This window comes from Vombatus ursinus, unplaced genomic scaffold (genome assembly GCF_900497805.2).
Source record: "Vombatus ursinus unplaced genomic scaffold, bare-nosed wombat genome assembly UNPS02014784.1, whole genome shotgun sequence".
Taxonomy (NCBI): Eukaryota; Metazoa; Chordata; class Mammalia; order Diprotodontia; family Vombatidae; genus Vombatus; species Vombatus ursinus.
In genome coordinates, this window is record NW_020954562.1 from 31,076,311 (window position 1) to 31,090,768 (window position 14,458).

Here is a 14,458-nt window from a genome sequence, read left to right on the forward strand (position 1 = left end):
TTATGACATTCAGAAGGGGTATACATAGACAGAGGAAGTGGATATAAGTTGACATTGATGTGAAGGGAATTGGTTAATTTGGTTAATTTGATTACAAAAGAAAGAAGAAAACCAAATTTCCAGTATCAAAAATGGAAAGATGGAATGAAGAGAAAATTAAAACAATAATTAGGAACTATTTTGCCCAACTGTATACCAATAAATTTGACAATCTCTGTGAAATGGATGAATATTTACAAAAATATAAATTTCCCAGATTAACAGAACAGGAAATAAAATATTTAACCCCATTTCAGAAAAAATAAATTGACCAAGTCGTCAATGAACTCCCTAAGAAAAATCTCCATGGCCAGATGGTTTTACAAGTGAATTCTATCAAACATTTAAAGAATAATTTCTATACTATATAAACTATTTGGGAAAATAGGCAAAGAAGTCTGACCAATATGGTGCTGATACCTAAACCAGGAAGAGCCAAAACAGAAAGAAAATCATAGACCAATTTTCTTAATGAATACAGATGCAAAAAATTTAAATAAAATATCAGCAAAAAGAGTATAGCAACTTATCATGAGAATAATACAGTGTGATTAGGTAGGATTTGTACCAGGAATGCAGGGTCGATTCAATACAAGGAAAATCATCGGCATAATTAGCCATATTAACAACAATGCTAATAGAAATCACATGATTATCTCAATAGATGCAGAAAAAGCTTTCAACAAAATACAACAGCAATGCAAGCATCTAAGACATCTCTAAAAGATTCATGATGGAAAATTCTGTCAATATCTAGAGAAAGAACTGTGGAGTATGAATGCATATGGAAGCATAATATTTGCTCTCTCTTTTTGTTTTTGTTATTGTTGTGTTTTGTTTCTTCTTTCTTGTGGTTCCTCCCATTGGTTCTAATTCTTTGTTATAACATATCTAATGTGGAAATATGTTTAATATAAATGTATATGTGGAGCCTATATCAGATTGTGCAACATCAGGGGGATGGGAGATAAAATTTAAAACTCAAGAGCTTATGGAAGTGAATGTTTAAAATTTTAAAAAAATGAATTAATTTTAAATAATAAATAAAGTAAATTGATTTTTGATCATTCCCATTTTCTTGAGGCATACAGAGCAGAAACAAATTCTGATATGAAAATTCATCTAATTGCAAGACAGGATGGATTCAATAGTGACTTCTTAGTGGGATGAATGCATTCCAAAGCAATTTGCTCTTTTGATGTATTTGTCAGACAGCATTTTAGATTATCTAATGAGTTGTGAAGACTTGGCTTCTCTGTAAAGACATTATTTCAAAATTTATTATTCTTTTCTCCCAAATCTCTTAATGATTTCCTTATTGTTTCTCTTTAGAGGCTGATTCATTTGCTACAAAGGTCACAGTGAATTGTCTTTATCTGTTTTTCAGATTTCCTTTTGTGACATGTGTCTCAGTGAGGTGGGAAAAATGAGTCAAGGTCAGTGGTTGTAAGGCTGGTATTTAGGAAGATATGCAAATGAGTTATAGAGTAGAGTGTTAATGGATACTTTTTCTGCCTACAAGAAGGAGGAAAAGAAGCTGGCTGTTATTTATGTCCATATGTTCTTAAATATAGGAGTTTTTTTCCACTTTGGTGTTTTGATGACAGGCTTCAGTGGTTACAGTTGACAAGCTGAATCTAGGAATCTTTGTGGTAATGTGGAAAAGATACTAGCTCTGCAGGCATAAAAAACTATTTAAATGCTATTTCTTATACTTATTATTATGATTATTTGCAATTGGGATTAAGTGACTTGCCAAAGGTCATACAGTAAGTATCTAAGGCTAGATTTGAACTCAGGTCCTGCTGACTCCAGGGCCTGTGCTACCTAGCTGCCGCTTTCATACTTTACGTGAATGACCTTGTGAGAATCTCTTAAGCTCCCTGGCCCTCAGTTTCATCATCTACAAAATGAGGAATTTGGACTAGATGACCTCTGGAGTTCCTTCTAGCTTTAGATTTATAATCCTATTACCCAAAAGTCTCTTCTCTTTTGCACTTTTTCAAATTCATAAAGGGAAGTTTCACTTGAGTCCATGTAAGGAAAACCTCCAAGAGGATATATTGCTACAGAATTTAAGGACGTTAATGATGTATACCCTCTAAACTTTGAACTTTCAGAGTCCCAGATGGGTGATGTTTAATATATTAAAAGGTTATGTGTATGGATAGAAAAATATAGCTTACTGTGACATCATTCAAGTCTTTTTCTTTTTTTTCAAAATGTTTACTAATTTATTTTGAATTATCAACAATCACTTCCATAAGCTTTTGAGTTTTAAATTTTTCTCCCCCTCCTTTCCCCCTTCCCTTCCCAAGATGGTGTGCAATCTAATATAGGTTATACATATATATTCCTATTAAACATATTTTCACATTAGTGAAGTTGTAAGTAAGAATTAGAACTAATAGGATGAACCACCAGGAAGAGGAAACAAAACACAACAAAAGAAAAAAAAATAGCAAATAGTATGCTTTGATCTGCATTCAAACTCCATAGTTCTTTCTTTGGATATGGATAGCTTTTTCCATCATGAGGCTTTTGGAGATGTCTTAAATCCTTGTATTGCTGAGAGGGGTTAAGTCTATCAAAGTCAGTCATCACTCAATGTGGCTGTTTCTGTGTACAACATTCTCCTGGTTCTGCTCCCTTCACTCAGCATCAAATCATACAAGTTTTTCTAGGTTTATCTGAAGTCTGCCTGTTCATCCTTTCTTATAGCACAATAGTATTCCATTACATTCATATATCAAATTCACAATTATGATTACTATCTGTGTCTTTCTCTCTATCCTCCCTGCCCCCCCAGTTTATACTTATCTTTCTCCTTTCTCCTTTTCCCTCCTCACTGATGTTTTGCTTTTGACCACCAATTCCCTCAGTCCCACCTCCCTTCTATTAGCCCCCTCCCTTTTCTTTTCCCTTTTCCCTCCTACTGCCTAAAGGGCATATTAGATTTCTATACCTAACTGATTATGTTATTCCCCTCTTGAGCCAAATCTGATGAGAATAAGGTTCAAACAATGCTCATTTCCCTCCCTTCTTTCCCACTGGTATAATAGGTTTTTGTGCCTTTTCCTGTGATGTAATTTACCCTTGCCTGCCTCCTCCTTTCCTTTTCTCTCAGTACATTTTCTTAGGGAGATCAGATTAATTCATTTACTTAGATCCATTTAACCCACTTGACTAGATTTTTTTCATCATTAAATCCTTTATTTATACCCCTTTAACATGGTGTAGTAACAACACAGTTCTCAAGAGTTACAAGTGTCATCTTCCCATGTAGGGATATAAACAGTTTGCTCTTATTAATAACATTTTGTTTCTTTCTGTCCCATTTATCTTTTTATGTCTCTCTTGAGTCTTGTATTTGAAGATTTGAAGATCAATTTTTCTGTTGAGCACTGGTCTTTTTATCAGGGAGGTATGGAAATCCCCTATTTCACTAAATATACATCTCCCTCTCTGAAAGATCATGCTCATTTTCACTGGATAGTTGACCCTTGGTTGTAATCCAAACTACTTTGCCTTATGGAATATCACATTCCACTCTGTATGGTCTTTTAATGGAGAAGCTGGGGGTGGGGGGAGGCAGATCCAAGATAGCAGAGTAAAAGCAGTGACTTGCTTGAGATCTCCTCCAGACCCCTCCAAATACCTATAAAAATGACTCCAAACAAACTCTAAAGCAGCAGAACATGCAAAAAGATGGAGTGAAACAAATTTCCGGCCCAAAATAACCTGGATGGTTGATCAGAAAGGTATGTTGTGCCAGGCAGGGAGAGTAACGCAGTTTGGGGTGGGCACACAGGCTGCAGTGAAGCTGGAGCAGGCCTCAGAGGAATGAATCATGGGCAGCTATGGAAGCTTCTAGACTTCTCAACCCATGAATGCCAAAGACAACTTAGAAGGTCAGTGGGAAAAGTCTGTTTCTGCCATAAGAGAGAAGCACAGGGTCCTAGTCCCATTCTGCGAGCTTGGCCCTGGGGTGGCAGCTGCCTGCTGAGCTTCTGGCCCATGGACGGGGGGGGGGGGAATTAAGTGGCTGATCAGAGGGAGATTGTAGAGATCCCTCTGCTGGTGCAGGATTCTCTTGCTTTGAGTGTACTTGGATCTGGGTCACAGTTCTGGGTGGATGTCTTGGGGCAAGGAGGAGTGCTGGCATGGTGGAGTTTGTAGTGGCTGTGAAGAGGAAATCCTCCTCACAATTCCAAGACAGAAAAGAGTGCTTATGGTCTGTCACTCATAGACCAGAGCACAGGCCAGGAAAGGAGCAAACCCCTCACCATTGAACATAGCACCTTGGAAGAACTGAAAATTTACAGGTCCCTAGAACTATCTCTGAAAACAGCTGCACAAAACCCCTGAATCTTGGGACAGTACATTCTCCACACTGGAAACAAACCCCTATCTTAACAAAGAGTTTATAACTCAAGTAATTGGCTGGGATAATGAGCAAGTAGCTCAAAGAGTCAGACTATATTATCTTATTTTGGTGACAAAGAAGATCAAAACACACAACCAGAAGAAGACAATGAAGACAAAGCTCCTATATCCAAAGCCTCCAAGAAAAAATATGAATTGGTCCCAGGCCATGGAAGAGCTCAAAAAGGATTTTGAGAAGCAAGTAAGAGAAGTAGAGGAAAAACCAAGAGTGATGCTAAAGGAGACCCAAAAAAATACTGAAGAAAATAAAACCTTAAAAAATAGCCTAACCCAAATGGCAAAAGAGGTCCAAAAAGCCAATGAAGAGAAAAATGCCTTAAAAAACAAAATTGGCCAAATGGAAAAGGAAGTCCTAAAACTTACTGAAGAAAATACTTTCTTAAAAATTAGAGCAGAGCCATTGGAAGATAGAGACAATTTAAGAAATCAAGTCACTGTAAAACTAATAGAAAAGAATGAAAAAATAGAAGACAATGTGCAATATCTCATTGGAAAAACAACTGACCTGGAAAATTGATCCAGAAGAGAGAACTTAAAAATTATTGGACTATCTGAAAGCCATGATCAAAAAAAAAAAATCTAGACATCACCTTTCAAGAAATTTTCAAGGAAAACTGCTCTGATATTTTAGAACCAGAGGGCAAAATAGAAATGGAAAGAATCCACTGATCACCTCCTGAAAGAGATCCCCAAAGGAAAACTCCTAGGAATATTATAGCCAAATTCCAGAATTCCCAGGTCAAGGAGAAAATATTGCAGGCAGCCAGAAAGAAACAATTCAAGTGTTGTGGAAACACAATCAGGATAACACAAAATTTAGCAACCTCTACATTAAGGGACCAGAGAGCATGGAGTATGATATTCCATAGGGCAAAGGAGATGGGACTACCACCAAGAATCACCTACCCAGTAAAACTGAGTATGATCCTTTAGGGTGAAAAATGATCATTCAATGAATTGGGGGACTTTCAAGCATTCCTGAGGAAAATACCAGAGCTGAATATAAAATTTGACTTTCAAATACAAGACTCAAGTGAAATAGGGAAGAAGTAAACCAGAAAGAGAAATCATAAGAGACTTATTAAGGTTGAACTGTTTACATTCCTGTAGGAAAGATGATATTTGTAACTCATGGGTCATTGTCAATATTAGTACTCACAACAAGTTGTTGTGAAGATCAAATTATGTCATATTTGTGAAGCACTTAGCATAGTGCTTGGCACACAGTAGGTGCTATATAAATGCTAGCTATTATGATTATGAAGTTCAAGTCTTGGACGTAATCAAATATATACAACTGATTAACTTTATAACTTTAAAAGAAAAATGAAGTAGATTAATGCTAACACTTAAAGGTGACTTCTGTTTTGTATTCTTAAAGTGTATTTTCAAGGATTAAAATGTATTATTTATAGGTTACAGAGAAATAGTTCAATTTAAGAAAACAAATCAAACTCTTGCTACTTAATAAATACTGTTGAATTAAATTGAGTTGAGTTGATTTGTCCCCTAAGAAGTCCCCTGACTCCAAAGTCATTATCTTGCCAATGAGCTACACTTACTTTTACATTGTATCTTCAACCCTTGAGATCAACATAAATATATTCATGTGATTACTAATTCTTTTTCTAGAAGGTCCTTGTCATTGTTCAGTTGTTTCAGTCATGTATAATACTTTGTGACCCCATTTGGGGTTTTCTTGACAAAGATACTAGAGTGGTTTGCCATTTCCTTCTGCACCTCATTTTACAGATGAAGAAACTGAGGCAAACAGGATTAAGTGACTTGCTTAGGGTCACAAGGCCAGCAATTACTTGAGGTCAGACCAGAACTCAGTTCTTCCCGACTCCAGCCTGGGTGCTCCATCCAATATGCCATTTCACTGGCCTAGAAGTTTCTTACCCATTATTTTAGTAAAAAATTCTGAAAATTTGCCAGGAATTTGAGCTAAGTTCATCACCATATAGTTTACAGCAAGCATCAATTATTGTTTTTCTTAAGAAAAAAAGCAAGAAAAACAACCAGGACATTTGTTTTTCCCTTTTCCTGTAACAACTCTCACATTCTCTACACTCTTTTAAAGAGCACTAACAACAGTTCAACACTAACATCCCAAGATTCTGATATACATCCCAGATGTGTCTGAGCCAAATGACTTGAACCCATCAGGGATAGTTAATTGTTTTCTCTTATTATCTTCTTACTTATCTTAGGTTTCAATTTCTTCTCATACTATTGTTTTTTCCTTCTCCAGTATAAAGATCATTGTCCTTGGTTAGAGAAAACAGACACAAGAAGTGAACAGTTCTGTCCTCCTTCTGCCATCTGTTATCATGGCCCCAGCTCACTAGAACACTGGTCCTATCTTTGAGCTTCCTCTTCTCAATTTAGATTAAACAAAATATAACAAACCCCTTTTTGTTACATCTAGTATTTCTTTTCAGCCTCAGATATTTCTGAGCTTCAGTTTTCCAAATTTAAAGTACCATGATATGCTTTTGATTAATCCTCTGATAAGTGCTATTGCTTCCATTTTCTCTACATATTTTATTACTTTTTAAAAATTGATATATTTTGTTCTTACAAGACCTTTGCTCCTCAATATAACTTTTCCCTCACTCACTCAGAGAATCATCTCTTACAATAAAAAAAGAAAAAAAATGGGAAAAAAGAAAAAAAAAGTTTAACAAAATCAATAACCATATCAACCCAAAGTGACATTATTCAGTGTTTTGCACCTACAGTTTCCTGCCTCTGCAAAGAAAGAAAGGAGGAGCATTCTCATATCTTTTTTGGGGGTTCAAGTTTGGTCATTGTAATTACTCAGCATTTAGTTTAGATTTTTTTAGTTGTTGTTGCTGTTCTTTCTATCTATATTGTTGTAGTAATTATTTATATTGTTTTCCTGGTTCTGCTTAAATTGGTATATACGTCTTCTTATGCTTCTCTATATTAATATTCATAATTTCTTACAGTACAATAGTATTTCATTATAGTAGTTTCTGTTTCAATTAGTTGAAGTTAAAAGGTATCTACTTTATTTCCAGTTTCCTGAGGTATGTCTTATTTGGATTTTTGTTTTTTTTAGGCAATGTTATGTCGATGAGTATTCTGGGGTGGTTTTTTTTTTTGGTAATTGGGGTTAAGGGACTTGCCAAGGGTCACACAGCTAGTAAGTGTCAAGTGTTTGGTCTGAGATTGGATTTGGACTGAGGTCCTTCTGACTTCAGGACTGGTGCTTTATCCACTGTGCCACCTAGCTGTGCTTGCCAGTGAGTATTCTGATCAGGAAAATATGTCATAGATTTTGTTTCGTATTACATTCTTGTTTATGCTTCTCTGAGTTAAAATTTTGCTGTTGTTTTTAATGATACATTTATACCAGGTTAATTCTATTTATTGCTTTTTGTATAGAGTTTTCTAAAAATGCTTCCACATACACAAAAATCTTTTGTTTCATCATTGTCATATATTTTTAAAATCAGGAACTTTCTTCAGAGTAGAGGGTCTTTGAATTACTTTAAACTGCCCAGTGGCATAAAAATCAGAATTACACTTAAAATATTAAGCCTTAGAAAGAGTCACATAAATATGCCCATTTTTCACAGTCACAGTATGGATCCTTTGCTTTATTCCTTTGGAACACCATTTGAGAACTGCTGATGAATCTTTAGGGTTTATAGATTGATACAGTCCTTCTCCTATTGATAAAGTAATTTTGTATTTATGCCAGGAACAAACAATACATGCCTGTTCATCAAAATCTTCTATTTCTCTCAAATGTAATGATCCTCCTAAATGGTAAGAACAAATGTCCATAGCATGATATTCTCCTTTGTGATAGAAAATGACAACTTCTCTGTCGTGGACTACAGTTGTCATTCTCTGAGATTTTTTAATGTTTTCTTCTCTGCCAACATAGACAGAATAATTATTTTCTATTGTCTTCAGATCTTGTGTAGATCTTTGCAGATCCATGACTCAGTCCAAGAAGAGGAAAGCAGCCCCACGTGGTGCAGTGGCCCTGAAAGCCAGGGGTTCCACATAGATTGAGGCCTTCAGGTATTCCTGTATCTACAACACATTAAAAGGTTAAAAGCATGCGTTCTTAACCTTGGGTCCAGAGACCTGCAAGGGAACTATGACTGGATTTCACAAGACATTTAAATTTTAATGGGAAAAAGTACAACTTTAACTCAACATGATTAACTTTCTTTAATCTTATGTATTTTATGAATTTCTGAATATTGTATTCCAAATGTCTGCTCCTTTAATGTGGTAGTTGCTAAATCTTATATGATCCTGACTGTGGCACCATTCTGTTTAATTAGTTTCTTTCTTGTTCCTTGAAACATTAGTGTGAGAAAAGATTCCTAGTATTTACCAGACTGCCAAAGTGGTCCATGATACACAGAATAGATTAAGAATCCCTCACTTAGAGACCTTCAGAAAGTTGAGTAGAGCTTCTATGAAGGAGTCATGAATGGGCATGGGTAAGATTATGGATTTAATGACTTATTAGACTGTATGTTTCCTTTTAATCAATTTATTATCTTTGACTGTTGTAACTGCACACTCATAGTTACAAGGAAAAAAAAACATTCACTTGGATTAAGGAGAACTAACTTTGAGCCCTAGATCTGACATTTATGATCTGTCTGACCACGACAAAATTATTCAACTTCTCTAAATGTCAATTAGTCAGTCAATGAGCATTTATTAAAATCCTACTATGTTCCAGGCACAGAACAAAGTAGTAGGAATATAGATAGATAGATAGATAGATAGATAGATAGATAGATAGATAGATAGATAGATAGATAGATAGACAGTCTCTTACCTCAGGGAACTCACAATCAAAAGGAAGAGATAATATCAAAATAAATATATACAGACAAGCTTTAGAGAAAATGAACAGAAAATAATCAACATAGGAAAGGCACTGGAATCAAGAGGAATTGGGAAAGCCTTTCTGTAGAAGATAGGATTTTATCTGGGACCAAGATGGTGGAGTAAGAAGTAAGTTACTCTCACCCTTCCTAATGGACCTCTGAAAGTTTAGAAAATAATGACCCAGGAAAAACCCTGAGCCAGGAAAAAGACAGGGTATTGAAGTCTTGTACCTCTGGAAACTTGAGGGATCAATAGGAAAGGCCCTTCTCACTCTGGAATAGTGAGTACAAGACTGGAAGCATCCCAACAAACCAGTGGCAAGCCCCACCACAGCATGCCTAAGGGAGATCCTGAGACTGAAGATGGTGGAGCAGGCAAGTGCCAACACCAGGATCCCCCATTCCCCACCTGAGAGCTTCAATACAGGAAGGGGAACTGGTAGACACCAGCTCAGAAATGAACACGGGGAACAGTGTTCTCCAGCAGTGAAATCACCCAGTGCCTCAACTCTGGAAAGCACAACTCTAAAAGGCAAAGCTCCAGACTTTGAGGGAGGGAGTGGTTGAAAGAAAAACTCTACTTGGGAGGGAAAGGTAAAAAGGAGAGAAAATAAAAGCATAAACAGCAGGGTAGGGGGGAATACGATGGAGAGGAACACACAGCTAGTAATCATAACTGTGAATGTGAATGGGATGAACTGACCCACAAAACATAAACGGGTAGCAGAGTGGATTAAGAATCATAATCCTATAATATGTTGTTTAGAAGAAACACATTTGAAGCAGAGGGATACACACAGAGTAAAGGTAAAGGGCTGGAGGAGAATATATTATGCTTCAGCTGATGTAAAAAAGCAGGGGTAGCAATCCTAATCTCAGACAAAGCAAAAGCAAAAATAGATCTAATTAAAAGAGCTAAAGAAGGAAACTATGTCCTGGTAAAAGGCACCATAGATAATGAATTATTATTATTACTAAACATATATGCACTAAGTGGTACAGCAGACAAATTCTTAAAGGAGAAGTTAAGGATTGATAAGGAAGAAATAGTCAGCAAAACTGTGCTAGTTGGGGACCTCAACCTCCCCTAGATCAATCTAACCACAAAATAAACAAGAAAAAAGTTAAGGAGAGCAATAGAATTTTTTTAAAAAAAATTAAATATGATTGACCTCTGGAGAAAACTGAATGGGGACAGAAAGGAATATATCTTTTTTTTTTTTTTTTGGCAACACATGGCAACTACAGAAAAATTAACCATGTACTAGGACATAAAAACCTCACAATCAAATGTAGAAAGGCAGAAATATTAAATGCACCCTTTTCAGATCATGATGTAATAAAAATTACATGTAATAAAGGACCATGAAGAGATAGACTAAAACTTAATTGGAAACTAAATAATCTAATCTTAAAGAATGAGTGGGTCAAACAATGAATCATAGAAACAATCAATAACTTCAATCAAAAGAATGACAAGAATCAAAAGAAGGAGACAGCATAGCAAAACTTATGAGATGCAGTGAAAACATTTCTTAGAGGAAGTTTTATATCTCTCAATGTTTACATGAATAAAATAGAAGAGACCAATGAATTGTACATGTAACTAAAAAAGCTAGAAAAAGAACAAGTTGAAAATCCACAATTAAATACCAAATGAGAAATTCTGAAAACCGAAGGAGAGATTAAAAAATTTGAAATTAAGAGAACTATTGAATTAGTAAATAAAACTAAGAGCTGGTTTTATGAAAAAAAAATAGATAAACCTTTGGTTAATTTGATTTTAAAAAAGAAAGAAGAAAACCAAATTCTCAGCATCAAAAATGAAAAGGCTTAATTCACCACCAATGAAGAGGAAATCAAAACAATTACCAGGAGGTATTTTGCCCAACTGTATGCCAATAAATTTGATAATGTTAGTGAAAGGGATGCATATTTACAAAAAAAACATAAATTGCCCAGATTAAAAGAACAAAAAATAAAATATTTAAATAAATTAAATTGATCAAGCCATCAATGAGCTCCCTATGAAAAAATCTCCAGGACCAGGTGGATTTACAAATGAATTTTATGAAACATTTAAAAAACAACTAATTCCAATACTATATAAACTATTTGGGAAAATAAGTGAAGAAGGAGTCCTACCAAATTCTTTTTATGGTGCAAATACGGTGCTGATACCTAAACCAGGAAGAGCCAAAATAGAGAAAGAAAATTATAGATCAATTTCCCTAATGAATATAGCTGCAAAAAAATTTAAATAAGATATTATTAGCAAAGAGATTACAACAACCTATCTCAAGGATCATATATTATGACCAGGTAGGATTTATTCCAAGAATGCAGGGCTGGTTCGATATTAGGAAAACTATCAGCATAACTGACCATATCATCAACAACAACAACAACAACAACAAAAACTAACAGAAATCATATGATTATCTCACTAGATGCAGAAAAAAAAACATTTGACAAAATACAACACCCATTCCTATTAAAAAGACTAGAGAACATAGGAACAAATGGGATCTTCCTCAAAATGATTAGAAGCCTCTATCAAAAACCATCAAGAAAGCATTATGAGCAATGGGGATAAGCTAGAAGCATTTGTAATAAGGTCAGGGAAGAAACAAAGATGTCCATTATCACCACTGCTATTCAATATTGTGTTAGAAATCTTAGCTCTGGCAATTAAAGAAGAAAAAGTAATTGATGGAATTAGAATAGGCAAAGAACAAATGAAGCTATCACTCTTTGCAGATGATATGATGGTATATTTAGAGAATCCTAAAGAATCAAATAAAAATTACTTGAAATAATAAATTTTACAAAGTTGCAGAATATAAAATAAACCCACACAAATCTTCAGCATTTCTATATATTACTAACAAAACCCAGCATCAAGAGACAGAAAGAGAAATTCCATTTAAAATTACTATAGATGCTATAAAATATTTGAGAGTTCACCAGATTGGCTAACATAATAATACACAAAAATGATAAATGTTGGGAAAGATATGGGGAAAATGGGACAGTAATGCATTGTTGGTGGAGTTGTGAACTAATCCAGCCATTCTGGAGAACAATGTGGAACTATGCCCAAAGGTCATAAAACTTTGCATACCCTTTGGTCCAGCAATAGCAATTCTAGGTCTGTATCCCAAAAAGAGCATAAAAAATGGGAAATGAACCCACATTTACAAAAATAATTATAACAACTCTTTTTGTGGTGGCCAAGATTTGAAAATTGAGGGGATGCCTATCAATTGGGGAATGACTGAATAAGTTGTGGTATATGAATGTAATGGAATGCTGTTGTGCTATAAGAATTTATAAGTAGGCATACTTCAGAAAAACTTGGAAAGATTTACATGAACTGATGCTGAGTGAAGTGAGCTGAACCAGGAGAATATTGTACACAGTAACAGTCACATTATGGGATGACTAACTTTGATAGACTTGGCTCTTCACAGCAATGCAAGAATCTAAGACAACTCCAAAAGTCTCATGATGGAAATTGCTATCCACACCCAGAGAAAGAAAAATGGATTCTGGAAGCATATTATTTGCTCTCCTTTTCCTTTGTTTTGTTTTCTTGCTTCATTCTTGTAGTTTCTCCCATTAGTTCTAATTGTTCTTTACTTCATGACTAATGGGAAAATATACTTAACATGAATATATATGTACAACATACATCAGATTATACATCATCTTGGGGAGCAGGCCAAGAGACAGTGTCATGTTCAAGAAGGAATAGTAAAGATGTTGGTATTATTGGATTTCCTCTATTGTAAAATGAAGATTACTATATGCTCTACCTACCTTGGAGGTTTGTTTAGAGGACACACTTTGTACATACTAAAGTGAAAAATAAATGAGGTGTTTGTGCACAGACTAATGATAATATATAAGGATTTTATTTTCTTTTCCTTCTGCCATTTATATATACATATATAATATGAGTATTTATATATACATATATATAATGAGTCAGACATGACTGTATAGCAATGATTGCAAAAATAAGAATAACTATAATACAATTATATGATTAAGCACATAAGAGAGGGGCAAGTAAAGTTCTGAATAAGGTCAGAGGAAGCAGATGCTATTATCCTTCCCTGGGCCAATTAGGGAAGGCTTAAGAGAGGGTGCAGTATTTTGTTTGGGTCTTAAAACTAAAAGGGAAAAACCTTCAAAGCATGATAAACAGTGAGAGCAGTTTCATGGACATTGAAAATATAGGGTATATAAAGAAGATACTTAGTAGTTGTATTTGGCAAAGATACAGGGTACCTAGTGGGAAATAATGTTAGATAATATTGGAAAAGTAGCATGGTATTTCATTGTGGAAGGACTCAAATGACAGACTAAACTAAAATGTTTGATTTTACTTGATAGGTAAAAGCCTTAAAGTGGTATAAGTAGTGGAATACCATAACCAGATTTATGTAGAAAGAATTTGATAGATTATATAATGAAAGATAGATTTAAAAAAAAAGTGGATGTGCAAAAACTCAAGAGGAAGTTATGACAATATTTCAGGAAAGAAGCAATTAGGTTCATTATTAGAGTGACAGTAATTTTAGAATAGTGGTGTTTATCCTGAGGTCCAAGGACATTAAAAAATCAATAACCATATATTAATATAATTATTGTCCTTTGAGATTCTTCAGATTTTATTTTTATACATTTAAAAACATTATTCTAAGAAGGTCCAAAAACTTTATCAAACTAGAATAGACAAATATGACAGCTATTTCCAGGATAATAATTAACATTAATTCATAATTTATTAGTTGTAAGAGGAGAAAGGGATGAATCAAATATAACACTGACATTTATAACACAGAAGATTTAGCAAAAAAATGGTGCCACTAAAAGAAATAGTAAACTTAGAAAGAGGAGGAGATTTTAGGGAAAAGATAATCAACTTGGAGAAGAAAAGTTTAAGATTCTAGTAGGTTATATAAGTCTTGATATCTTGAGAAAAGTGTGAGACTTTGGTATGGAGATGGGGGAAGACATCCAGGCTGTATATGTATATGTATATGTATATGTATATGTATATGTATATGTAT

At 34.6% G+C, this 14,458-nt stretch overlaps 1 pseudogene; it reads right to left on the bottom strand.

Moving 5' to 3' along the window:
* Positions 1-8,049: 8,049 nt before the first annotated feature.
* On the bottom strand, positions 8,050-8,463 carry LOC114046468 (annotated as a pseudogene).
* Between the last annotated feature and the right edge of the window lie 5,995 nt (positions 8,464-14,458).